The sequence below is a fragment of the Nylanderia fulva genome, unplaced genomic scaffold, assembly GCF_048542155.1.
Source record: "Nylanderia fulva isolate GAGA-0341 unplaced genomic scaffold, ASM4854215v1 Scaffold311, whole genome shotgun sequence".
NCBI classification, from domain to species: Eukaryota; Metazoa; Arthropoda; class Insecta; order Hymenoptera; family Formicidae; genus Nylanderia; species Nylanderia fulva.
The window spans coordinates 120,001-127,370 of NW_028190381.1; the positions used below are offsets into that span (position 1 = coordinate 120,001).

General features: G+C 47.1%; 1 pseudogene; it reads left to right on the plus strand.

The window, feature by feature from the left end:
- Nucleotides 1-4,279: 4,279 nt before the first annotated feature.
- LOC146722454 (large subunit ribosomal RNA) lies at nucleotides 4,280-7,370 on the plus strand (annotated as a pseudogene; the record flags this gene model as incomplete).

Here is a 7,370-nt window from a genome sequence, read left to right on the forward strand (position 1 = left end):
GGAGGAGAGGATTGAAGAGGATCTAACGTGGAAAGAAAGAAGGATGATGTGGAGATTAGGAGAGTTGGCGAGAGGGGAAGAAAGAGAGGGAAGGAGGGCATGGGTAAGGTATGGGAGAATTTGGATGAGAGGTAAATGGTGGAGATGGGACGAGGTGAAAGAGGAACTAAAGGAGGAAGGAGCAGGGGATGAGAGGAGGGAAGAGAGGAGAGAGGAGGGAATAGAAGGAAAGGGGATGGAAGCAATACAGGGGACGGGAAAGGAGGGGAGGGAAAGAGTGGGGAAGGAAGGGTGAAAAAGAGAAAGAGAGAGAGGAGGGAAGTGGGAGGTAAAGGGCAAGGGAGAGGAGGGGAAGAAGGAAAGGAGGAAGGAGAAGGGGAGGAAGGATGGAAGGTGGCATTCTGGAATGTGGCGGGATTAAGAAATAAGGACGCGGACTTCTGGGAAGCGGTGGGAGAATGGGACGTAATGTTTTTTCTGGAAACATGGGTAGATGAAAAAGGGTGGGAAAGGATAAAAGGGAGGATGCCGGGAGGATATAAATGGGAGGTGCAATATGCGAGGAGAAAGAGTAAAAAAGGAAGGGCTATGGGGGGAATTATAGTGGGGGTGAGAAAAGGGGTAGGAATAGAAGGAAAGTGTAAGGCGGATAAAGAGGGAATGGTGGAGGTGGGGATAGGAAAAGGAGGGGAGAGATGGAGGTTGGTGGGAGTGTACATAAATGGGGAGATGGAGAAGAAGCTAGGGGAGATGAATGAATGGATGGAGGAGGAGGGAGACAGAGTAAGAACGATAATAGGGGGGGATTTTAATGCAAGAACGGGAAATTTAGGAGGAAGAGTGGAGATAGGAGAGGAGGAGGGAGAGGAAGGGAAGGGGAGAAAATCAAGAGATACAAAAGTAAATGGGGAAGGGAGAAGGTTGGTGAAGAAGCTGGAGGAAAAGGGGTGGGCGATAATGAATGGAGGAATAGCAGGGGATGAGGAAGGGGGGTGGACATATATGGGACCGAATGGGAAATCGGTAATAGATTACATAATAGGTAATGAGGAGGTAGGAGAGGAAATCAGGAAGTTAGAGATAGGTGAAAGGATGGACTCGGATCACATGCCGTTAATAGTGTGGTTGGAAGGGAAAGGAGGAGGAGGAGAAAGAAAAGGAAAAAAGAGGAGGAGATGGAACTGGACGGAGGAGGGGAAGGAGGAATTTAGGGAGAAGATAGGGGAAATTTGGGGGAAGCAGAGGGATGAACAAGAAGAGGAGGGTGTAGAGGGAGAGTGGGAGGAGAAGAAAAAGAAGATACAGGAAGTGTTAGATAAGGGGAATGAGAGAGAAGGAAAGGAGAAGAAAGAAAAAAAGAGAGGGTGGTTTGATAGGGAGTGTAGAAGAGAGAAGGGGGAGGTGGTAAAGGAGTTAAAAAGGTGGAGGAGGATAGGGGGGAAAGGAGAAGAATACAGGAAAAGAAAAAAGAAGTATGAGAGATTATGTAGAAAGAAGAAGGAGGAGGAGAATGAGGAGTGGACGAAGAAAGCAATGGAAGCGAGGACGGAAGGGCAGGTCTGGGAGGTGGTTAGGAGGGAAAGGGGAAAAGGAAAAGGAGGAATGGGAGAGGGGATTGAGATGGAGGAATGGAACAGATATTTTAGAGATCTATTAGGAGGGGTAGAATCGAGAGTGATAATGGGAGGAAGAAGGACGGAGAAGGAGAGAGGGGAAGATCAGATAGAAAAGGGAGAAATTAGGAGGGCGATAGGTAGGATAAAGGAAAGAAAGGCGGTGGGGGTGGACGGGATTCCGGGAGAAGTGTGGAAATTTGGAGGAGAGGGAATAGAGAAGTGGGTATGGGAGTTGTGCAATAAGATATGGAAGGGGGAGGGGTGGATAAGGGAGTGGAGTGAGGGGCTGGTGGTGCCAATCTTGAAGAGGGGTGAGGGAAAGGAGGTTTCGGAGTACAGGGGGGTAACTCTGACACCGTCTTTATACAAAGTATATGCGACGGTGTTGGCAGAGAGATTGAGGGGAGAGATAGAGGAAAAAGGGATGTTGCCACCGAATCAAACGGGGTTCAGGAAAGGGATGGGAACAGTGGACAATATTTATGTATTAAATTATTTAATAAACAGACAAATAAGTAGGAAAGGAAAGCAAATGGTTCTACTGTTTGTGGACCTGAGAGCAGCGTTTGATTCGGTGGACAGAGTGAAGTTGATGGCGGCGTTAAGAGGGAGGGGGGTGAAGGAAGAGACGGTGAGGAGGTGCGAGGAAGTGCTAGGAGAGATAGGGTTCAGGGTTAGAATAGGGGAGGAGGTGGGGGAGAAGTTTTGGACGGGGAGGGGGGTGAGACAGGGATGCCCACTGAGCCCGCTTCTGTTTAACATGTTGATAGGCGGACTTGGAGGAGGAAATGGAGAAAGGGAGATGGGGGGGGTGTGAGATTAGGAGAGGGCAAGGTCTATACATTAGCGTACGCGGATGACGTGGTGCTGTTGGCAGAAGATGAGGGGGGGATGAGGTGTATGATGGAGAGGTTAGGGAGATATCTGGAGGGGAAGGGACTGGAACTGAATGAGAAGAAGTCGAAGGTGATGAGATGCAGAAGGGGGGGAGGGAGGTTAAAAAAGGCTAGTTGGTTTTGGAAGGGAAAAAAATTAGAGGAGGTAAAGGAGTACAAATATTTAGGATATGTGATTCAAAGGAATGGGGGGCAAGAGGGACAGGTAAGGGACAGAATAAAGAGAGGGGCAGCAATTATGGGACAGGTATGGGGAATAGGTAAGAGGAGATTTGGGAATAACTGGGGGAAGAGGTTGTGGCTCTTCGATGCGTTAATATGGACGGTTTTAGGATACGGGGTGGAGATATGGGGATGGGAAGAGAGAGAGGGATTGGAAAGGATACAAGAAAGGTATCTGAGATGGATGTTAGGAGTGGACTGGGGAACGCCTGGATATATGGTAAGGGAGGAATTGCAAAGGGAAAAGATAAGGACAAGGATGGGTAGAAGAGCATGGGGATATGAGAGAAGGTTAGAGGAGGGTAAGGGAGGATGGTTGGCGAGAATATGTTTGGGGGAGATTAAAGAAAGGGCAAAAAAAGGAGGGGAATTGTCAGGGTGGGAGAGAGAAAGAAGGGAATTTTTTGAGGGTAAGGGGATGGGATTAAGGGAGATAGAGGAAAGAAGGAAAAAGGGGGAGTTCAGATGGGAAGAAGTTGAGGAATGGGAAGGAAAGGAACAGAGGGAGGAGAGGGTGGGAAAAATGATAAAATCGGAATATAATAAGTGGTACAAACAGATTAAAGGGGAGGGGATTCCGGGCTATTTGAAGAAAGGGTGGGCGGAAGGTAGATGGAGGAGGATGGCAAGGTACAGACTGGGAAATGAAATGAAGGGAAATAGGTATTGGGAAAAGGAGGAGGATAGGAAGTGCAGGATATGTGGGAGAGGGTTAGAGACGTGGGAGCATGTGTGGGAGGAATGTATGGATTGGGGAAGGGAAGAGAGCTGGCAGGAAATGGTAAAGGAGATATTAGGAGAGGAGGGGGAAGGGGAAATATGGTTAAAAAGGTTAGAGGAAGCAAGAGGGAAAGGGGGGGAGAAGGAGAAGGAGGAAAAAGGAGGACAGGGAGATGAGAGAGGGTAGGAGATAAGGGGAGAGAGAGACGGGGAGAGTGTGTGAGTGAGTGTGTGAGAGAGAGAGAGGGAGGGAGAGGACAGGAGTGGAAGAATAACGGTAACCGGAAGCGGAGGTCCAACATAGGCTAAGTAGAATGTAAGATTGCGTAGGTTAAGATAATTTAGAATAAGAAAGGTTAGGGAAAGGCGGACGTGTGTGTGTGTGTAGGTAGGGCAGAATGCGAGAAAAGATGAGAAAGGCGGCGAAAAGGAGAGGCGTGGCGAAAAATGTAATTAGATTAAGTTTTAGGTATAAGTTTAGGCTAAGGAAAAAGGAAGGAAGGAATAAAGGTTTGGGAACGCTCCTTTAAAAAAAAAAGCGCCTTGTAATCCCCAATTGGGGCAGCAATAAATATATCTAATCTAATCTAGTACTGCAGGAAATTGAAAATTTCCTGTTTGTTTTTGTTTTATGGACACAACATATCAAAGTTAATTAATGAGAGGCTCGTATAAATTAACAAAATTGAACAAATCAAATATAGTAGGCCAACTGAACGAGCAAATAAATAAGGTGTAAAAATTTTTTATTAATAGTTAAATAATTAAATTAACATTCCATTACAGAATCGATATAAATTGTAAACGTTTCGACTGCACTACAGTCTTTATCAATACATAAAAGTTAAATATTAAAATACAAAGTTAAATGTTAAAAATACAAAGTTAGTTAAATATTAAAATATAAAATTAAAACGATTCTTCGCTGTTGACCAATAGATATGCAAGGCGATTGGTCTGAGATGCCAAGTTATGCGACATTTAAACATGCTGCGGATATAATACGCGAATTAAATCAATATCAGAAAAAATTAAAAAATCTTTCAACTTACATTATCGTTTTAACAAGTCCTTTTTCCCGATATTTCAAGTGTGTGTTGCGAAGTTTGAATAACAAATGTCAAAATAGAGAGCGTGATGTATTTATTTATTACCAATGTTTTTTCTAAATTATGATTCAGCAAATTTTTTAAGTATGTCAAAATAACTACTGTCTAACAATTCGGTGTCTTTATTTAAATTAATTCCATTTTTCTGTTCTTTAATGTGGATCATTTCAGATATTAGTCTTTTATGGTAATTCTTTTCATGATCCATAATTTTAATATTGTCCCAGTCAAATGTATGTTGTTCGTTTAGAATGTGTTCCGTGACAACCGAATGTCTAGCAGAGTCTAATTTAATATTATTTTTATGTTCTTTAAGTCTCGTTCCTAACTGTCTTTTTGTCTGTCCGACATATGTGGCGTCACAATCGTTGCAATTCAATTTATAAATAACGTTAGAATTCGTGGGGCAATTATTTCTGTCCTTTTGAACTTTTATGAAGTCATTCAATTTTTTAATGCAACGATATCCTACCACTACGTCAGGTCTTCTTATTGCTGAAGCAACTTTCTCAGATATTGATTCTATATATGGTATGACAAAATATTTAATGTTAGTATTAGTATTATTAGTATCTGTTATATTGTTATTATTAGGCTTGTTAAATTTCTTAGTTGAGAGATCTTTTAATCTGCGTTTTATTTCTGTGAAAATTAGATCAAGAGGATAACCGTTGGATCAGAGTGCCAAGTGGGCCATTTTTGGTAAGCAGAACTGGCGCTGTGGGATGAACCAAACGCAGAGTTAAGGCGCCCAACTCGACGCTCATGGGACACCATAAAAGGCGTTGGTTGCTTAAGACAGCAGGACGGTGGCCATGGAAGTCGGAATCCGCTAAGGAGTGTGTAACAACTCACCTGCCGAAGCAACTAGCCCTGAAAATGGATGGCGCTGAAGCGTCGAGCCTATACTCTGCCGTCAGCGGCAAGTGGGGCGGCAACCGGGAGCGGGCGTTAGTCTTCTCTCGCGTCGTCACGAAGCCCTGACGAGTAGGAGGGTCGCGACGGTGAGCGCAGAAGGGTCTGGGCGCGAGCCTGCCTGGAGCCGCCGTCGGTGCAGATCTTGGTGGTAGTAGCAAATACTCCAGCGAGGCCCTGGAGGACTGACGTGGAGAAGGGTTTCGTGTGAACAGCCGTTGCACACGAGTCAGTCGATCCTAAGCCCTAGGAGAAATCCTATGTCAATGACGGCGTACAATATACTCGAATGTCGAGAAATAATAATAAATATTATACGAAAGACACACGCCCGTCGGGCGAAAGGGAATCCGGTTCCTATTCCGGAACCCGGCAGCGGAACCGCATACAATTCGGGCCCTCGTAAGAGTGTTCGTCGGGGTAACCCAAAATGACCTGGAGACGCCGTCGGGAGATCCGGGAAGAGTTTTCTTTTCTGTATAAGCGTTCGAGTTCCCTGGAAACCTCTAGCAGGGAGATAGGGTTTGGAACGCGAAGAGCACCGCAGTTGCGGCGGTGTCCAGATCTTCCCCTCGGACCTTGAAAATCCAGGAGAGGGCCACGTGGAGGTGTCGCGCCGGTTCGTACCCATATCCGCAGCAGGTCTCCAAGGTAAAGAGCCTCTAGTCGATAGAATAATGTAGGTAAGGGAAGTCGGCAAATTGGATCCGTAACTTCGGAATAAGGATTGGCTCTGAGGAGCGGGGCGTGTCGGGCTTAGTCGGGAAGCGGGTCTGGCTGACGTGCCGGGCCTGGGCGAGGTGAACGGTCAGCGTTCTCGCGCCGGTCCCGGGATCCGAGCTCGGTCCCGTGCCTTGGCCTCCCGCGGATCTTCCTTGCTGCGAGGCTTCCGTGGCGGCGCGAGCCGTCGTGGTCGTCCTCTTCAACGCTCAGCTCAGAACTGGCACGGACTAGGGGAATCCGACTGTCTAATTAAAACAAAGCATTGCGATGGCCCTCGCGGGTGTTGACGCAATGTGATTTCTGCCCAGTGCTGTGAATGTCAACGTGAAGAAATTCAAGCAAGCGCGGGTAAACGGCGGGAGTAACTATGACTCTCTTAAAGCCTCGGACCTGAACGCGCAATGTCCCGCGCGTCAGGAATTGAAGGGGACCACAGATGACAACCAAGCGCTCCAACGGACTATGATTATTCTTTTGCCCTTTGAGCCTACGAATTGCCCCTTATGTACCGAGAAGGATAGAGCGCGTTATCTCTCATTGAGTTTAAATGACGCATTAAGCCACTATGCAGAGAAGCACTCGTCGTTTGGGGTATCGTTCGAGTGCCGTAAATGCCGAAAAGCTTACACGACTAAACACGCCCTTTTGTGCCACATCCCGAAGTGTCCTGGGGCCCGGGCTCCGGGTCCTTTTCCTTGCCCGGAGTGCACCGAGTCATTTCTGTCTCAGAGAGGTCTTACCCAACACAAGAGACATCGTCATCCCATTATGAGAAATGCGGAGCGTGAGGCTTCCGCTCAGCCGACCACCAGGGCAATTCGGGATGGTGGCAGCTTTGCGGCTGAGGAGATTGTGATGATGCTCCAACTCGAGCATAGTCATAGGGGTGACCCAGATATTGTCCAAAGAATTGTGGCAGCACTTCCCGCTAAAACTCTCAAACAGATCCGAGATAAAAGGCGTGAGCCCGCCTATTGCCGTAGGCGGGATCAGTACATAAGGGATGCTGCTGGCTTGTTGCCTGCTGTCAAAAGGAGGTCGAGAGCTTCTGGCCTTGGTGTCTCCTCGATTGGCTCTGCTCCGTCTACGCCGAACACTACGGCGTGTGGAGCTGCTTCTTCGACGAGCGGAGACGATCTCGCGTCGGGCGGGTTGGCTTCGCCGGGGAT